Raw genomic sequence first — 21929 nt, forward strand, 5'->3', positions numbered from 1 at the left:
TTAAGACTGAAAGAGCACTACTAATATTTAAACTGGAGCAGTATGTGCAGATTGCCTTGGCTAACCAGCAGATGTGGTTACCCTCACAAACAGAGATGTGGGGGAGAGAGAGGCAGAAGCCCTTCCCAGGTTTCCAAAGGCTTGCTATTCTCCAAGTATTTCCCATTAATTTTCTAGGCACATGGTAGAATTGAATTTCCCTGATTCCTTGAGATTAGGTGCAACCAAGTGACCTGCTCTGGATGATACTGTAGTAGTTCACTTCTGAGCAAAAACATCAAAAGCCAGTATACAATAGACATGTTTCCTTTTTTCTGCTTTGGGGATAGTGAAATCATAAGGATAAACCCTCCCTCAGACTGGACTCTAAGAGAAAGTGGTATGGAGCTGAACACCAATTGGCATATTGACTAAGTGAGAAATAAATCTTTGTTGAGTCAAGCACTAAGATTTTGGGGTCATTTGTTACTGCAGCATCATGTAACCCAACCTGACTTATTCTACTCCCGAGTTTTGGTTCTAGGTCCCCATGACTGAGCACTCTGTGGAGAGATACAACCCATGTCTTCTGAGTTGCAACAATGGAGTTACATTCCCCAAATAATGGCAGTGACCTTCTCAACTAGCTGTTCAAGGCCCAAATGAGAGCACAGGGAAGAGCCAGACTGAAGGATGGAGTCAGGAGTTTGTAAAGGTGTGGGCTGAGCAGTAAAATGAAAGGAAAAATGATTGTTATGTATTGAACTGTGTTCCAAAAAAAATTCATATGAATTCTCAACCACCAGACTCCAGAACGTGACCTTATTTGGAAATAGGGTCAATTCAGATGTCATTAGTTAAGATGAGGTCATTAGGGTGAGCCCTATATTTAATGTGACTGATGTCCTTATGAAAAGCGGAAACTTGGACACAGTGCCACCCACACAGGGAGAACACCATGTGACAATGAACGCAGACATCAGAGTAATGATTCTACAAGCAAAGGAATGCCAAAGATTTCCAGCAAACCACCAGAAGCTAGGGGAGAGGCATGGAAGAGATTCTCCATCACAGAAGGAATCATCCCTGCCAAAACATTGACCTCAGATTTTAACCATCAAAACATCCCGACAATAATTTTCACTAGTGTAAGCCACCCAGTTTGTGATCATTTCTTACAGCAGTCTCAGGAAACTAATATAATACAAAACAATGGTGGATCTAGCAGCAGAGCTAGCAGGCAGATTTTATCATCCTTCTCACAAGTCCGAAAGCATCTCCAATGTCCCTTGACACAGATATAGAACCAGACCCAGGGACAAATAGAGACACAGATATGGGCATAGATAGACAAACAAACAGATACAGGTACATATGGGGACACAGACATGGGGTGGGGAGAGAAAGAAACATTGAGATATAGGAACACATAGACAGGCATATGTATAGATATAAATGCATGCCTACATAGAGGTAAAGACACAGAAAAGAAGTACAGATACTAACACAGATATGGATACTAATAGAGACTTAATAGAGTTAAAGAGAGAAATAGATACACGTACAGATAGAGACAAAGATATAGATATGTTTGAAGAGACAAACATAAAAATACTTATAGAAAACCAGATATAGGTTCAGATGGAGACAAAGATACAGATATAAAGAGAGAGAACAAGATACAGGTAGAGAAGGAGATGAAGAAATGCGTACAGACGGAGATACAGATGCAGATGCAGATAGAGACATAGACAAAGATACTGGTATAGACACAGATACAGGTACAGGTGGAGACACAGATAGACGTGGAGATGGAGACAAAGAAGTGCAGAGAGACACTGATATAGATAAAGATAGAAACACTGATACAGATGACGAAGAGACCAGTAAAGATACATAGAGATAAAGATAGAGACCCAGAAACAGGTAGAATATATAACCAGATACAGAGTCTTAGAAAGAGTCTTAGAAAGAATTATATATAGAAACATACTTTCAGGAACCAGTAGAGATATGTACATAGATACAGATAGAGACACAGATAAAGGTTCAAATGGAGACCAGACACATGTATGAATAGAGACACTGATACAAATACACATAGAGAACAAGAAACAAGTAAAAATACAGTAATAGAGACACTGACAGATACAGATAGAGCTACAGATAAAGATAAAGGAAAAAACACAGATACAGGTACAGATAGACACAGGGACAGATAAAGATCCAGATACATTTACAGATAGAGATATAGGCCCAGATATAGTCTCAGATGTAGATACAGATAAAGGTAGAGATAGTGATCCAGATACAGAGATAGGTAGAGACAAAAAAAAATGTACAGAATGAGATCCAGATACCAATACAGATAAAAGCATAGATATAGGTTCAGATTGAGACATAGAAAGAGGTATAGAGAGAGGTAAGATACAAACTACATACAGAGTCAAAAATACAGGAACAGACAAAGACACAGATACAGATACAGACAGAACCAGAAACAGGTATAGATATAGACACACATGGAGGTATATAGAGACCCAGACAGAGGTACAAATAGAGACAAAAGTATAGATACAGAAATCCAGATATAGATATACAGACTCAGAAAGCATACAGATAAAGACACAGATTAAGGTACAATACAAATAAAGACAAATTTGCAGATAGAGATACAAATAGAAGGACAAATGAAGACACTGATACAGACTGATAGAGACCCAGATACAGGTAAATATACAGATCCATATACAGACCTAGTATTGATGAAGTATCAGTAGAGACCCAGCTACAGTAACAGATAGAAACCCAGGTTTAGGGAGAGACAGATAGACATTGATCCAGGTACATAGAGAGACACAGATACTGGTTTGTGTAGATATGCAGATAGGGGTGCCTGGGTGGTATAGTTGGTTAAGCATCTGATTCTTGGTTTTGGCTCAGTTTGTGATCTCAGGGTTATGAGATCGAGGTCTGCGTCAAGATTCATGCTCAGCGTGGAGTCTCCTTGAGATTCTCTCTCCTCCTCCTCTGCTCCTCCCACTCATGCTCTCTTTCTCTCTCTCTCTCTCAAATACATAAATAAATAAATAAATATTTTATAATGGACTATTACTCAGCCATCAAAAGAATGAAATCTTGCCTTTTGAAACAATGTGGATGGAACTAAAGCATATTATGCTAAGCAAAATAAGTCATTCAGAGAAAGAGAAATACCATATGATTTCATTCAGTCAGAGAAAGACAAATACCATATGATTTCATTCATATGTGGAATTTAAGAGACAAAACAGATGAACATAGGGGAAGGGTAGGAACAATAAAATAAGATAAAAACAGAGGAGGAGGCAAACCAGAGAGACTCTTAACTCTAGAGAACAAACTGAGGGTTGTTGGAGGGGAGGTTGGGGGAGGTAATTGGGTGATGGGCATTAAGGAGGTCACTTGATGGAATGAGTACTGGGTGTTGTATGCAACTGATGAATCACTAAATTCTACCCCTGAAGCTAATAATACACTATATGTTAATTAAATTGAATTAAATAAAAAATTTAAAATTAAATAAATCTTTTTAAAAAAAAAGAAATGCAGATAAATGAACAGATAGACAACAAGATACAGGTACAAATAGGGACCCATTTACAGATACAATTAGAGACACAGATACTGGTATTGATAGAGACCCACATACAGGTACCTTCTGAAAACCAGATACTGGTCCTTGTAGAGACACTAATATTGGTACAGATAGACACAGTGACTGGTTCTTATATTGATAGAGAAACAGGTACAGATAGACAAACAGATACAAGTACAGATAGAGACATATTGAAGTGTGGTGAGAAACACGGATACAGGCACAAATAGACACATAGTTACAGATACAATTACAGATACGGACGTAAGTGCAGATAAAAACACAAACACAAGTACAAACAGAGAAATGGTCATTGATATAAAGAGACGTGTATGGGTACTTCCAGGCACAGATATAGGTAGTTATAGAGACGGAAACACAGCTACAATTAGAGGCACATACACAGATACAGGTACAAGTAGAAATCCTGCTATAGGAATGACCAGAGAACCAGATATATGTATGATATAGAAACAGATACACATAGAGATAGAGACACAGATACAGGTACATACATAGACTCAGATTCAGGTACAGATAGAAACCCAGATACAGGTACAGGGAGAGGCATAAACTCATGCGTAGATAGAGACCAAATACAAGTTAAAGATAATGATAGTTTGAGGTACAAATAGAGACATGGATAAGATATAAAGAAAGAGATTCAATTTCACATAAGAACACAGATGCATGTGCAAACACAAATGCAGTTACAGATAATGGAAGACACAGCTTCTCTTACACAGAGAGATCCAGACATGGGTACAGATAGAGACACAGATGCAGGAATATGTTGAGACACAGGTACAGGTACAGGTTGAAACAAAGACAGTGGTACAGGTAGTGATATATTTAGTGTTACAGATAGAGACCAAGATACAATTACTTATAGGAGAAAGACATTGGTTCAAATACACACTTATTTTTATAAAAATCAATGTAGTTACAGATAGAGACAAAGTTACATTACAAATAGAGACCCAGATACAGATATAAATGGAAACAAATACAGATACAGAGACACAGATACTGTTGCATACAGAGACAGATACAAGTAGAGAAAGAAACACTGATACTGGAATAGTGAGAGCCAAATAAAAGTATACATTTGCAGGTATTTGTAAAGACCCAGATAGAGGTGCAGATTGAAACAGGGAGATAGATATCTCTAACTGTACATATACAGGTGCAGATAGAAACACAGATTCAGATATGTTAAAGACAGAGATATGAGTACATCTATAGTCCAGACAGGAGTAAAGATAAACCCAGATATAGGTGTTGATGGAAACAAAGATACAAGTACAGGTAGAGACCCAGATATAGTGACAGAGGCACAATACAATTAGAGATAGAGACCCAGCTACAGGTAGAGATGGACACACAGATACAGGGTCAGATAAAGATACAGTACAGGTTCACACTGAGAAATGGATATATGTACAGTAAGAAACACCGATTCCTATACAGATAGAGACCCAAACACAGTTACAGAGACACAGATACAGGTAAAGATAGAGACCCAGACACCAAGCCTTATAACACCAGGTATAGAGGGAAATACAGGTATAGAGGGAAATAAATAGACAGGCTCAGATATAGACAAAGATACAGGTGCAAACACAGACAGAGAGAAACACAGATTCAGATACAAATAAAGTCATATAAGCAGGTACATATAGAGATTCAGATACAGGTACAAAAAGAGACATGAATGCAGGTACAGATTGAGACACAGATATAGGTACTTATTGGATGTAGATACAAGTATCTTAGAAATACAGATACAGGTACAGACAGAGGTACAGATTCTGGTATATATAAAGACATAGGTATGTAAGATAGAAACACAGACACAGGTACAGAGTGAGATACACTAAGAAGTACAGGTAAAGACACATGTATAGATACTTATAGAGACACAGAAACAGGTACATACCAATATATATATACAGGTAGAGTTAAGGGTACAGATACATACAGTGACAGAGATGTGAATTCAGATAGACACAAACACAGGTAGATACACTTCTTCCCCATCGTCGACATCAGAATTCAAAAGTGGATTTAATGGCAATTGGGAAATGCCAAGTGCTAACAGTTGACAGTATCATCAAATGGCCTTTATAAGTGGCTATTAGAATTGATTGACAGCTGTGTTTCCTCTCACTGGTAACGAGAATTATAAGGATAATTGGCTTTCTCTTTTCACTTTGGCAGCCTGGCAAGTCAGAGCCTATTATAACCCTTACTGTCAACGGTAGACCTGATATTCTACATATTCATACATGTCTCTGCCTTGGTTTGATTTTCTAGTATTATTCGTGTTTTCTCTAGGCCTGCTCCTCTGTTTCTGTTTTATTAGATGGTGGATATTTTAAGCTATCTCAAATTTCTTGTCAAACGAAGCCAGATGTCGATCAATGAAATGGAGACAGCTATAGAACATAGTGGTTTGAACAGACAGACCAGGGGCAACCCTAGCTCTTCCACATCCTAGGGGGAAGTTTGAGTTGATTTGGGATTCTCAGGGAGGATGGATTTCCTATTGGTCACTACCATAAGGTAGTGAGCCCCCACCATTGTAGGGCTGTGGCTGGACAGGCAGAGGATGGTAACCTTTGACGGATTGGGGTGGAGGGAGCCCCTACTGGGGAGAGTCCTGATTCCTACAAAGATGGCACCAGGCAATCTCCAAGGCTCCTGCCCGAGCTAAGACCCCACGCCATTGTCCCCAGAGATGCTTCAGTTCGAAGGGAGATGCAGCCATCTGGGTAGTGAGCTCCTTCATGTATATGAGACTGTGGGCCTGGGCTGCCTCTCCCACACTTGGCCTTGATCCCTTGCCTGAGAAGGACTGAAGCTATCAGTGCCTGTGGGGAACAAGAGGCAATGATTAACAAAGCTCTGGGCAAGCCAACCCAAAGCATGACCCCCAGCTCTGCAGCCAGCCACCAGCATGGAAGCTTCAGCTCTTAGCCTCAACCTCCTTTTGCTTTGCCCAGAGCTGGTGTGAACTTGACCTGAGCCAGCTCAGCCTCCTCATCTAGTCAGCATTGTTCACATGTTTATAAAAGAGAGAAAAAGAGTTTCCTTTTGTTGTTTCTTAACACCACAATAAGAAATATATGTTCGTGGTATGAGGTTTAGAAAATAAGGATGACCAGAAAGGAATGTGTGCCCATTACTCAGCACCCAAACAGAACCACAGTTAATATTTTGCTGTAGGACCCTCCAGCCTTGACCAATATCTCTCAATAGATATTAGTTGAATCATAGGAAGTTGTTATTTTGGTAAGTCAAAAATGGTTGAGCTATTGCATATGGCTTATTCTAATTATACACTTAAAAATATATTTTTAATTTGAGTAGAGTTGACATACAACGTTACACTGGCTTTAGGTGTACAACATAGTGATTCAACAATTTTATACCTTCTGCTCTGCTCACCACAAGTGTAGCTGCCATCGGTCACCATGAGATGCTATTACAAGACCACCGGCTATAGTCTCTGAGCCTTTTGCTCTCATGATTTATTCTTTCCATAATTGGAAGCATCTCATTATACATTTATATATAAATACATATGTATTAGTTTTTTTCAAAATAGGATTGCATTATACATACTTATTTGTAATATTTCATTACTTGAAATATATAGTGAACACAGTTCCATTTAATGTACATGGAATCCATAGCAGCATTTTAAAGAACATTTAGTATTTCAATGTAGGGCTATATGATCATTTCTTTAACCAGTTGCCTATTTTTGATTCTTTACTATGTCTGCCGGGCTCTCCTGGGCCCACTCATGCAGCTGCAGACATCCAACAGCTGGACTGGGGCTCCAAGGCCCCAGATGTTCTCACTCAGGTGTCTGCCAATTAGTGCTGGCGATCGGCTCTTCACTTCTCCATGAAGCCTCTGTGTCAGGGCTCTCCCAAGACTACCCTTAGGTTTGATGACTCACTAGAAAGATTCACAGGACTCAGAAAAGCTGCTGTATTAACGGTGATGGTTTATGATGGGGAAAGGATGCTAATCAGATTCAGCAAAGGGAAAAGGCATGTGGGACAAAGTCGGACAGAAACCAGTCACAAGCTTCCAGGCTACTCCTCCTAGTGGGATCTCCTGGGGACATGCTTCACTCTCCCAGCAACGTGTGTGACAACACGTGCAAAATATTACCAACCAGGGAAGCTTGCTGAGTCGTAGTGTCCGTGGTCTTCTGCATTGCTGGTCAGGCAGGAGACATGTAGCACCCACGTAACTGGCCTTAGCTACTCAGACTCCAGCTCCCCCAGAGATCAGACTGGTAGAGCCTGGCCCAAAGACTGAGGCACACAGAAACACGCTCAGGCAGGAAAGTCCAAGGGCTCACAAGTTGTCTCTCAGGAGCCAGGAGAGGGCTAGTCTTTCCTTCGGAGTGTGCCTGCTAGGTTAACCCTTTACTGCCCACATCTGCACCCATCTCACCCTCCAGGACCGGAAAGTGGCACAGGTCTGAGGATTCCAAGGGGAAGAACATGGAAACGTCAAGGCTTATTAAGGCCCAGCCTTAGAAGTCACCCAGTATCACTGACAACGCACTGCACTGGCCAAAGCAAGTGACAAGTCTAGCCCGGAGTCAGTGGGTGGGAAAATTCACCCTACCTCTTGAGGGAAGGAGCAGCAATGTTACATTGCAAAGGAGGGTGGTCATAGGGAGGTATAGTTCATTGGCGGCCTTATTAAAACAACATACCAGGCAAAAAGTCTTCTAAATTTTTTTCCATTATTAAGCAAGGCCATGATAATCATCCTCATCTAATAATTTTCCATTTATAATTTATTTTTGTTTAAAAATTATTGTGAAATATTCAATATGCCATATGTATAAAAAGTATAAAAGCAATATAAAAATCAGGTAGATGTGCTAAGTTTAAAGATGTGTAGATTTGGGGGCACCTGGGTGGCTCGGTGGGTTAAACCTCTGCCTTTGGCTCAGGTCATGATCTCAGGGTCCTGGGATCGAGCCCTGCATCAGGCTCTCTGCTCTTCAGGGAGCCTGCTTCCTCCCACCCCCTGCCTGCCTCTCTACATACTTGTGATCTCTCTCTGTCCAATAAATACATAAAATCTTTAAAAATTTATATAAAAAAGATATGTGGGTTTTACACTTGTAGGACACTGTGCAAATGCACACACTTCCTAATAGGGTGTCAGTTTCTGGCATTTAACTATATTTAATATGTAATTTGGGTATTTCTAGATTCTGTAGTAAAGGAACACGAATGGAAAATCTGTCAATTTTGTGAAATTTTTGACTCGGGTAAGGAGTGAGCAGAGAATTGAGAAAGAAAATGTTTTTTTTTTTTACCTTAATAGACATGTTTTTGAGTTGGCTATATATTGTAAAGTACTATGGAAGTCTGTTTTTAATGAAAAATCACTGTCTGGGGGCGCCTGAGTGGCTCAGTAGGTTAAAACCTCTGCCCTCGGCTCAGGTCATGATCTCAGGGTCCTGGGATCGAGCCCCGCATCGGGCTCTCTGCTCGGCCGAGAGCCTGCTTTCCCCTCTCTCTCTCTGCCTGCCTCTCTGCCTACTTGTGACCTCTCTCTGTAGGTATCAAGTAAATAAATAAAATATTTTTTTAAAAATCACAATCCGAAATATTCTAAACACATTTTAAAAAGAAGATGATGGGATGCACTTACACTTTTGCATTTTTGTCAACTGGTTTCTTAGGGTACACCCTGAGAATAAAGTACAGGCACTTTTCAAAAATTTTCAGTGTGTTACTGAATTGCCCTCCAGACATGTAAATTTACTTAATTTACTGTCTCATTCTTCTTTTGTCATTCCAATAAGTGAAAATAACTTTTTGTTTCATTTTGTATTTTTTTAAATTAGGTTGAAGTTTTTACACATTTAATGATTATTTGCATTCTCTATTTTTGTGGACTGTCTTTTAATCATTTTGTAATTGTGCAGTTTGTCTTTTGCCTATCACTCTTCATAGATCTTTTATAAGAAGGATATTAACTGGCTATTTGTCCATTTCAGATTTAAGAAGCACGTCAAGATGGGACACCTGGATGGCTCAGTCAGTTAAGAGTCTGCCTTTGGCTCAGGTCATGACCCCAGCGTCCTGAGATCTAGTCAGCCTGTCCTCTCTCACTTTGACAAATACATTTTAAAAACTAAAAAAAAGAAGCATGTCAAGATGCATGATCTGATTTGATCTTCATATGACTCCAGTGAGGAAGGTATAATAGAGTTGCTCTTAAGTCCATTTTATCAATGAGGGAAACTGAGGCTCAGAAAAGACTGACACAGTGACATAGGGACATAGTGAGTTAGGGCAGAAGCTGAGGGTGGAATCCGGGTCTCTGTGTCCCAGCCCCGGGCACTTCCTCAACACCACAGGTCCTTCTACAGCACTGACATTCTAGAAGGAGAGATGACCTTCGTGAGACTCTGAACTGAAGCCTGGAGCTTAGACAAAACGAACAGCATTACTGACGAAGGGGGACGGTTCCAGCAGACAGGGGCTTTCCACTCCCACGGGCCGCAGTGAGACCACGGGTTTAAGGAAAGAAGTGAACCGGCTGAAGGTCGAAGCTTGTAAAAACGTAAAAAAGAGAAGACTATTATTTCCTCCCTCCCCCTTAGCCCCACCGAGGCTAAGCATACTTTGCACCTGGTTTGCAGAGGTCAAAGGGTTCCGAGGAGAAATCCATTTATCTTTCCTTTTCTCAAGTGACTGTGGTTAACCTGTCACCAGGGCAGAAGACCTTGCTCCACCAGATCAGGACACCCGCCGCCGGCCGGTGCTGGTGCGGGTCAAATCCAGCTTTTGGCGGCCGCACCCTATTTATCCATCAACAAGAAGCTCGAGCTATGCTCTTTGCTAAGCCACAGCCTGCGGGAGCCGGCCCTTCCCCTCGGAGACAGTCCTCCCTGTTTGCTCCTTTGCTTGCGAGCGAAGAGCGTGAGGGGGAGGATGTTCTTCTCTTTTCCCGCCTCGCCTCTGCCCGCAGCCTGCAGGCTTCTGCCCCGCCCATGGCTCCACCCCCTCGGAACCTCAGCCTCCGTCTCTGAGGGATGAGGGTTTGGACTGGATGCTCTGGCCCTGCCAAGCCTGCCTTCCTGGGATCCATCTGTTGGCTAAGCTAGGAGGCCTGGGTACCCATTGTGGGTAAAGCCAAGAGCCCCCTCTCTACGACATCCTGGGCATCACGAAGGCCTTAAGAGGAACAGGCAGAGGACAGGTGGTGTAAGGTGACACGAGAGGACCCAGTAAGATTTCAGGGGTTTGGTGGCAGCAATAGAAACCGAGCCAGATGAAAGGAAAGCTCCAGAGTAGGGCCAGGGCAAGCTCCCGAGAACTGGGGCTGACTTTCACGGTTATCTGCTGGGAGAACCTTCCACGGAGGCGGTGGAGATGTGCCGGAAGGAAAGAGGAGCTTGGGCCTCCATTTCCTCTTTGGGAGAGTGGAGCTAACAAGTCTTGCCAATAAGCCCATGAAAAGATGCTCACCGTCATCAGTCATTAGAGAAATGCAAACGAAAACCACAACGACAGACCACTTCCCATCTACCAGGACGCCTATCATCAAAGCACAGAGAAAAGTAAGTGCTTTTCTTTGGGCGAGGGTGTGGAGAAATCGGACCCCTCAGGCACTGTGGGTGGGCACATAAAATGGTGACACCTCCGGGGGACACAGTTTGGTAAAACACAGAATTCCCATATGACCCAACAATTTCACTCCTGGGTATAGACCCAAAGGCAGTTGAAAGCATATGTGCACGAAACCTGGTACACAAATCTTCGCCGCAGCATCAGTGATGGTAGCCAAACAGCGCGAACAGCCTGATCATCCACCAACGGGTGAGTGGACAGACAGGAGGTGGGCTGCGCATTCGTTCACAAAAAGGCTTGAAGCGTGAGTCCTGCAACACAGTGCACCCCTTAAACATGCTAAGTGAAGGAAGCCAGACATAAAAGACCACATACTACATGATTCGATTTGTATGAAATGTCCAGAATAGGCCTACAGAGACAGAAAGTCAATTAGTGGTTTCTAGAGGCTGGTGTGGTTGGGGGATAATAGCTAAAGGGTACAGGGTTTCTTTCAGAGGTGATGAAAATGTTCTAGAATTAACTGGTGAGCACAACTCTGTAAATACACTGAAATCCATTGAATCGTACACCTCAAATGGTTGAATGGTGAGGTGTGCAAACTACATCTCAGTTAAGCTGTTTATAAAATGGAAAGAGTCCCTTTCCAAGTCTTTCTCACAGGACAGGTGTGAGAATTTCACGAGATCAAAACCTTTTTTCCCTGCCCAGGCCAGGCCATTCTCTTTTTTTGGTTTGCTGTTTTATGGTGAAATATAACACATGTACAGAAGAATAAAGAAAGCTTAAATAAACAACCTGAAAATTTATGGTAAAGAAAATTCCTATGCAGTTACCATCCTAGTCAAAAAATTAAAAATTGGAAGCTCCCAGAAGCCCTCCCAAATAAAGCCCTCCCATAACAAAGTAGCCTGGACTGGGTGGCTTATACAACAGAAATTTATTTCCTCACAGTTCTAGAGGCTGAAAGTCCAAGATCAAGGTGTCAGCAGGTTCAGTTCCTTCTGTGGCCTCTCTCCTTGGCTTGTAGATGGTCTTCTTCTCCCTGTGGCCTCACACGGTCTCCCCTCCATGCGTGTCTGTGTCCTAACCTCCTTTCACTATAAGGACACCAGTCAGATTGGATTAAGGCCATACCAATGACCACATTTTCATTTCATCACCTCTTAAAGACCCTACCTCCAAATATTGTCACATTCGGAGGTACTAGGGGTAAGGGCTTCAACATATCAACTTAGCTCACAACACCCCTCATAGTAACAACCTTCTTCATCCCTCACCGGAAGTAGACCCTGTTTTGACTTTCGAGTATGGCCTCCTGGCTTTTGCTTAGAGTTGAGCCATCTCTGAGCACATCTCCAAACAACGAGTTTAGTTTTGCCTCCGAGATTCAGCCATATTGCCGTGGATAGCTGAAGTTCATTCATCTCCACTGTATGAAGATATCACAAGTACATTATCCATTCTACTGTAGATGGAAATTTGGGTTGTTTCTACTCGGAGAATGGTGGGCAAATTGGGCTTGTTTCCACTTTGTGCTCGTCACAAACAGCGCTGCTTTGACTATGTCTCCTGGCCGTCACATGCTTGCCAATCTGATGAGTGTCTAATGGTATCTCACTGTGATTTTAAGTTTCTTTTTCATTATTACTAATGAGATGGAGCACCTTTTCACGTTTATTGGCCATTAAGATATCCTCTTTTGTAAAGTAACTGTTCAAACCTTTTGCCCATTTGTCTGACTTTTTCTTATTAATTTGTAGGCGTTCTTTATATATTGTGAGTGCAAACCCTTTGTGCTTATATGTGTCGCGAGTATCTGGTCCCACTCAATGATTTGCCTGTTCATGTCTTTTGATGATGATGTCTTTTGATGAGCAGAAGTTCTTGATTCTGTTGCAATGTGTCAGTCTTCTATGCTTCATGGTCGTTTTGTGTATCTTCATCACAAAGTATTTCCCTGCCCTATTTTAGGAAGACGTTCTCCCGTACTATCTTCTAAACATGTTACTGTTTTACCTTTCAGCCTTACATCTACAATCCACCCAGGCAGGCCTATAATGTCATCTTTTCATATGGATCTCTCGTTGTCTTAGCGCTGGTACACATTTGTCCCAGCACAGCGACACATTTGTGTCCGTATATGCTCTCAGTGGAGTCTGGACTCTGACTCTTTGTCCTAAGCCCTCAGCTGCTGCTTCTAGGTCAGCCAACCCCAAACAACCCAGGTCAAAAGCAGTTCCAAATGCCCGCCTCACCTCTCTCGATCCCCGTCTCCCAGATCTTGGCTCAATATTTTATTTCATGATCTAGTTAGCCCATTGATGATTTCATTTTTATTTTCATTTTTGTTAAAGATTTCATTTATTTATTTGAGAGAGAGTGAAAGCGAGAAAGATCACAGAGCTCTGGAGAGGGAGAAGTAGACTTGCTGCTGAGCAGAGAGCCTAATGGCTCCCAGGACCCTGGCATCAGGACCCGAGCCAGAAGCTGTCGCTCAACTGACTGAGCCACCCAAGTGCCCCTCATTGATGATTTTAAAGTGACCTGTTACCTTGAAACAAAAACCGAAACAAATGATCTTTTAAAATTTTTTGCCCAGTTTTTTCCACGGGAGGATTGGTTCAAGTTACCTAGTCTTCAATGATCAGAAATCAAAGTCCAGAACACAGGCTTTCCCTTGTTTAAAAAACAAAACTTTTTTAGTAAGGAGTAATGAACATACAGTAAAGTGTATAAAGCCTTATAATCTTAATTGTACAGCTAGATACATTTTATATATCTACGCACCCATATATCCACCATTCAGATCAAGACACAGAGTGTTTCTGCACTCCTTGCCCCCAACCCCTGCCACGAGATCTCCTTCTGACCCTTCTCAGTCAGTAGCCGATTTCCAGGAAGAGCCACTATTACTATCCATTAGTTTTGACTGTTTTGAATTTCATGTACATGGAATCTTTCGATATGTACTGTTTTTGTGTCTGCAAGATTCACCCATGTTATTGTGTTTACCTAGATCTCATTACCTTTAGTTATTGCACAATATTCCACGGTATGAATATATCACCATTGATTTTCTCCTTCTGTCGATGAGTACCTGTGTTGCCTCTAGTTTCTGGCTGTTACAAATAGTGCCGTTATGAACATCTTGTGTATTTATAACAGTGTAACTCACTAGTACTTCAATGGAGGGGAATTACTGCATTGTAGAGTATGCCAATGACTCATGTTTTGTTGTGGTTGTTGTTGCGGTTGTTTTTACAATTAATATCTTTCCCAGTTTTATTTAAATAGAACCGGCATACACAGCAGGGGGTAAGTTGCAGGTGTGCAGCATAGTGACTTGACTTACGTATATTGTGAAATGATGACCACAGTGACTTTAGTTAACATCCATCATCTCACAGAGATACCAAAAATGGGGAGAAATGTGTTTTTCCTTGTGGTGAGAACTCTTAGGATCTACTACTCTCTTAACAACTTTCAAATCTAGCAAATCTTTCGTTTTAATAAATCCTACCAAGCAGCTTTTCACAAGGGACCTACCAGCGTATGAGAGCCCTCCTTGCTCTATGGCCTCACCATTCCATGTTGTCTTTTTTATTTTAGCCATTCTGATGGATGTTTGGTGCCCTGTTGGCTAATGAGCATCTTTTCATATGCTTATTAGCCAACCTGACTTTTTATTTTAATTTCCTTTATAATCTGTTAGTGGTTATTTCTGTCGTTAAGTTTCCTAGTTTTCCTTGGCCAATATTGCTAATTTACAGTTTACTAGCAAATCCCCCCTGCCGCCTTTTCAAATTAATCGTCATAGAGTTTTTGTAACAGCTTCGTTGAGATATAATGCGCATGTCATATAATTCAGCCATTTGAAGTGCAAGTTTGATGGTTTTTAGCATACAGGGTTGTGCAACCATCAGCACTATCTCATTTTTGAACAGTTTAATCACCCCTCCCCTAAAACCCATTAACAATCATTCCCATTTCTACACCAAACCCCTATTCTCAGCCCCAGGACATTCAAATACCTATCCATGGGAGAACATAAATAATCTATAGCATATGTGTGTGTGTGTGTGTATGCACACAATGAAACACAGTTAAAATGAATGCCCTAAAGCAACACAATGTGCATCACTCCTTATGACGTGATTTTATGTGAAATAAATAAGCCTTACAAGGTGCGTATAAAATAGCACCTTTTTATAAATTTAAATATGACTGAAATTATTGGCGAAGGCTCTCAGTTATCTGCACCTCCTACTATTCATGCCCTTGTGTCATCTCCTCCCTTTGAATGAGGGCTGGACCTAGCAACTTGTTTCTAATGAATCTAATGTGTTAAGGGTGATGGGATTTCACTTCTGAGATGACAGTTCCAAAGAAACTGTGACCCTCCCTGTTGCCCACACACACTCTCTCCTTGGCTCTTCCCGCTTGCTCAGCCTGAATGAATCAAGTTTCCACGTTGTAAGCTGCCGGATGGAGAAGCCCGGGTGACAATGAACTGATGGCAGCTTGCATCCAACAGGCAAGAAACTAACCACTACTTAGCATCACGTGAGTGATCTCGGAAGCCCTCCTCCTCCAGACCAGACTCGAGGTGACTGCTACTGTAGCCAAGACCTTGCACTAGAGGATCTAGCCAAGTGGTCTGGATTCCTGACACAAAGAGCCGTGAGGTAATAAATGCTGTTATATTTTAAGCCACTAAAGTTTGGGGTGACTTGTTATGGAGCAATACCTAACTAACGTACTTCTCATTCAAACAAATTGCTTGCAATTTCCCAGTCCACACTCTGCACTGATTTTTTTTCTGGGCGTGTGTGTTTGTGTGTGTGTGTGTGTGTGTGTGTGTGTGTGTACGCGCGCTCGCGCTATTCCCTCTTCCCAGCCCTCCTCCTTTAGCTAGGTCTACTTTAACAAAGTGCTCAAGCATCCCCTCCTCCAGGAAGACTTCCCTAATTGGGCCCTGCAAACATTGCTCCTCCTCCTTACTCCCTAGGAGCCCCCTGCGGACTTCTACCAGCACACTTACAGGATTTCAATTGCTCCTTTACTGAACCCTGCAGCGGCTTTAACTCGGCCTCGATTTCCAGATCCTCAGCTTCTCCCGGGATTCTTGGTACTTGGGGCGCATTCTCCGCGTGCAGGGTGGGTAATCACACAGATGCTTGGAGTCAGCAGACATCCATTTGAATCCACGGCCGACTTCCTGTGTAACCTAAAAGAAGTCACTTAGCCTCTCTAGAACCCAGAACTTCTTGTTCCTGGGGTGGGGAGGGGCTGAGCAGCACCCCAGAGGGGAATTCCTATTTGTGCTCTGCCTGCATTCCAGGCACTGGGCTAGATATCTGATGTTCCCACTGCAATCCCACGTGGCCTCTTAGCCTTAGGATGATCTCTAATATCTAAATCTAGGTAGAAACTTGGGGGGTTGTGCTACTCGATCAGCTACTTTTATTTCATAAATTAAAAATACGCAGAAGAGGGTTTCTTGATATAGAAGGTAAAAGCGGTTCCAGCACGAGGATTAAAAACATCATGGCTAGCCCAATATTTTTAAGTGACATATTTCAGCCTTCTGCTAATGTTTCATCGCTAAAATATCAGCCCTTTTTCATGTAAACCACTGAGGGTTTGGACAGAGGACAAAAGCATCATATGTTCTACACATCTTGCAATGAGAACTGTCAAATGTTGCAATCAACATTGCCACAGTATCACCGCTGACATGCTTCCAAAAGACTTTTAAAACAAAAACCCACCACAGGCCTGGAACAAAATACACAGCCCAGGAAAATGTGCATCTCACATTTCCTCTGTGGATTGAAAAAAACCAACTGTGGCCTGAAGCCAACAACAGGAAGGTTCTTTGAGCTTTTCCTCAAATGCTCCCAGTTTAGAAACAGATTTCGAAGTGTGAGTGTGGAAAGGGGGAAGCCCCCTTCTAGCCCAAGGGATTTAGTTTCCCTCCAGGGAAATTTCTAGCTCTGACACTCTGGTAAGATCATACTATAGCAGACAGATCCTACCAGGGTGTCTGTTGGAGAATTCCCTGGAGGGAAACTGATAAAAAAAAAAAAAAAAAAAAAAAAGCCTGAGAAATGCAAATTCCAGACTAATCCCAAAATGGAAAGACAGGCTGACAGCATGAATGGTCTGTGATTCCAAGTTACAAACTTTCCCTTGCGGGGAAATGTGAGATCAGACCTGTTATCCCTTCTGAACACTGCTAAACCTGGAGGTGATTCCCTCTCAAACCTGCTTCTCCTCAGGGGCTCTGTCTTACTGAAAAATTCTGCTGCCCTTCCAGTGTCCCAAGTGAGAGAATAATAGACTCATTCTCAGTGCCTTCTTCTTCCTCACGGCCTCCACATCCAATCCTCTAGCAAGTCCCAGCAATCCTAAATCTCTCCTGAATCCAACTCTTTTATCTAACCCCATTACCACCGCTTTTGGACAAGCCTTCCTCATCACACCTAGATAGACTCCCACAAGCACCCCCTATCCCATCTTCCCCGATGGCAGAGCCATGCTGTGTGTCCATAAATCCATTTCATTTTCTCCCTGGGCACACAGAATGACTACATCTCCCAGCTGCCCTTGCAGTTCAGTTGGAAACCATGGAATGTGGGTGACAAGGATGGAATGCCACTTCCAGGCCTTATCGTAAAGCCTATTCTTCAGTGACATGGAGGTCATGGCTTGAAAATGGTGGCACCATGAATGGAAGGAGCCGGGATCCCTGAGTCACAGTTTGGAAGGCTGTCAGCCAAGTATCTAATTGGAACTGTAATGTCAGTGAGATGTAAACCTTTTATTGTGTTAAGTCACAATATTAAGAATTGTGTTCATTGAGGGCTGTGTTCTGCCCCTCCCCTCCCCTCCCCTCCCTCCCTCACTCTCAGACTCTCCCCCTCTAAAAAAAAGAGAGAGAGAAAGAGAGAGAGAGATGAGGGTTGCTCTTTGTAGCAGCCGACTTACCCTAACACTACTTCCACTCTTGCCCCTTCCGGTGTCTTCTAGTCTTCTCACAGATGCCAAAACACATCTGAGCATATCACCATCTACTACTCTGGAAACACGAAGAGATGAAAATTCTTAAGTGCCTGCCTTGACCTTAGGAAAGTTCAGAATTCCAAAGATGGCCTACAAGTTCTACCCAAGTTGAACTTTCCCCTGATCTGTCCCTATTCATTCATTCATTCATTCATTCATTTATTCAGTGAATACATATTGAGCACCAACTGTGTGTCTATAGCTATACTAGGTCTGGGGATGGAGTAGAGGCAAGAGAGAAAAAAAGACAATCATTTGCGAAGCTATCATATTTGCCCAGGAAAAAAAAAAAAAAAAAAAGATAGTGCGGACCTGAGCTACAGCATGTCACTAGGCTCTAACTCCAGCTCTGATGGCACTTAGCAGATAAATTCAACCATGGTGTCTGAATTGGAGATTTTTCTGGAGGGATATTGATGAGCAAAACCCTGAAAACCCAAGTTCTAGCCTAGTACAAAGAGGTTAATAGGAGAATTTGAACACAGATAGTTACTTACAATGGACAGCATGAATGAGGGGAGGGATAGATCCAAGATATTTTAGGAAGTACACTTGGCAGGATTTGGGAACTGACTATGGAGAGTGAGTAAAGGCACCTTGGGTAGCGTTCCAGATGGCAGGTTGTGGTGAAAAACAGATCTGGGCAGAGATGATGAGCTTATGCCAATACCACAATGTGTTGATGACTATAGCTTTGTAGTAAGTTTTGAAATCAAGAATTCTGAATCCTCCACCTTTGTTCTTCTTTCCCGAGATTGTTCTGGCTATTCTGGGTCCCTTGAGTCTCTGTATGAAATTTACAAATATTTTGTCAATTTCTACAAAGAAGCTAGCTTAGATTCTGATTGCAATTACAATGAATTTATAGACCAGTTCTGGGAGTATTGCTATGTGATCAATCTTGTCTTCCAACTCATGAACACAGGATGTTTTTCCATTTATTTAGGTTTTTAATGTCTTTCAACAATGTGTCATATTTTTCCCTATACAGATTTTGTCCTTCTTTTGTTAAACTTATTACTATTTTATTTTGATGCTATCGTAAATGGAATTGTTGAATTTTGTTTTCAAATTGTTCATTGCTAATGTATAGAAATACAACACATTTTTGTATACTGACCTTGTATCCTGCCATTTTACTCACTCATTTATTTCTTCTCTTTTATATGGAAATCCCTTAGGATTAACCATACAGAAGATGATGTCATCTGTGAAGACATAGCTTTAGTCCTTCATATTCAGTCTGGATGTGTTTGTTTTTTTCTTGCCCAATTGACCCAGCTAGAACTTTTAGTACAACGATAAATACCAGTGGCACAACTGGGTATCCCTTGTCTTGTTCCTGAACTTGGTGGGGAGGAAGCTTTCAGTCTTCCACTGAGTGTATTAGCTGTGGGTTTTCCTAAGTGCTCTTTATCAGGTTGAGCAAATTTCTATCTATTCCCAGTTGTCTGAGTATTTTGGTTTGTTGTGTGTGTGTGTGTGTTTTAAATCATGAAAGGGTGTTGGATTTTATCAAATACGTTTTATGTAACTATTGATGTGGGGGCTTTTTTTTTTTTTCATTTATTGATATTGTATCCCGGTTTCTTTTTTAAAAGATTTTATTTATTTGACAGAGATCACAAGTAGGCAGAGGGGCAGGCAGAGAGGGGAGTGGGGCTCAATCCTTGGACCTTGAGATCACCACCTGAGCCCAAGGCAGAGGCTTAACCCACTGAGCCACCCAGGCACCCCTCCCCATTTCTTTTAAGCTAAAATCTCAGGAAGAGGATCAATATAAAAAACAGAGTGAGGGGATGCTCTGGCTGAAGCAAGAAGAGAAGCCTGGGGCCAGCCATTCCATCCCAAGGAGCCCTGGGTCCACAGGAAACTAAGCTAGGGTCCGAAGAAGAGCAAGTGGCCCCCACAGCTCTCATCTAAAGCGCCTTGTGGGGCCTGGCTCTGTCAGCCAGTGAGGCCCTGACCCCCAGCCTCAGGAGGCCCTGGCTGGCAGGCCTGGCCGATTCCAAGTACCCAGCCACTCAGTCCACAGCAGCTCATTAGCATCCTGCAAACTGCAGATTTACCCTGTAGGGCCGACTCCCCCACTACCCCTCTGGCAGAGGGGTTGATCTGGGGGCTTTGGAATCCTTCACACTTGCCCCTTTTGACAGGATCCCTCCACTAAACAGTTCAGACCTGTGGTTACAGCAAAGCTTATACTTCCAGAACCTTGATTATAATCAACCCAAAACACAGAGGTTCAGTATCTCAAACAGATTGCAGACAGCCCACTGATTACTTTTTGGGAAGACTGATTAAGAAACTTTATTACAGAAAATGAATGCATCCAATGCCCCAAGTACATTTGTGACAAGAACAGACACACAGGAGACACAGACGATAATTGCTACATCACAGCCTTGTTCTTTCCAAAGGATAAAACACCATTCAAAAATGGGGTGAGGGGGTTGGGAGAGAGGTGGTTAGAGAAAGCAGGTACTGTCCTTTTGATTTTAAAAAAGTTAACAGGTTGGCATTACGAGATCACATATTCCGGGCCCAGAAATCAAGTTGAGACGAAGACTTAGGTGGTGACACCATGCCACTTGTAACGTCTCAGAGAAGCTACAGAGCATCATTCCATTAAGAGAAGCAGCCTTGTTGCTGGGGTGAAAATGTGGGGCCACGCAGCCTTAACTGGAATTTCTTTAGAACTCTGTCCCCATAGTCAAAGATCACGTAAGCAGCTCCCCCACTGGTTTAGCACAAAAAGCAGGCACGAAAGTGTTAAAACCAGATAGACACCACTTAGCAAGTTCGCTCTCCTTTGGGACTACAAGTTGAGCTTCTCTTCTGGATTCGATGAGTCTGACCGGTTCCCTAGTCTTAGCCAGCCACACGGCATGCTGGGCAGCAGCTGGAGGAAAGGGACAAGGGTATGGCTTGAAGCAGAGGGGCAATCCTGGAACAAGTGCCTCTGGGCAAACCTCAGGACCAAGGGTTTTCAAATTAGTGGTCGTTTTGTAGAAGAGCTTGAAAAACACAGGACAAACAGTTCTGATGTGAAAAGGAAGGACTATGAATGCCGATTAGAGACTGGGCCGGTGACCATGACCGTGACATGCCCATCCAGGACCTGTCAGGGTGGGGAGGACACAAGCCTGCAGATGTGCAATTTTGCAAATAGTGAATTTTAAGAAAAAAACTGCATTCTCCTGAGTAAGGAAACTAAAGCATGTCCGAGGGCTTCACAGCCTCAAACACACATGGCAGAGTATAATGCCGGGCAGTGGGGACACCAGCCCACAACACGGTGCTCTTCCTTCTGCCGACAGATAAGATGATCACCCCTCACAAGGATTATTAATGCCACCACGTGCCACTGTGGCCATCACATCACCCCCTTCTCCAATTGGGACAAAATGGGACATCATCCACCAACATGAAATAAACACGAACCAAACTTCTTCCAGTTCAACAACACTGAACCACCAACCTACGTTTGCAACCCATGGGCTCAAATTGTGGGCTTGCCATACTACTTTTCAGAGGATACATGTAATGCTTAGAAACAATCGATCCCCATCAGACTGCCTGCTGTACAGGTGGCCTAAGATGCAGCCACAACAGGAACC

Source organism: Mustela nivalis, assembly GCF_964662115.1.
Source record: "Mustela nivalis genome assembly, chromosome: X".
NCBI lineage: Eukaryota > Metazoa > Chordata > Mammalia > Carnivora > Mustelidae > Mustela > Mustela nivalis.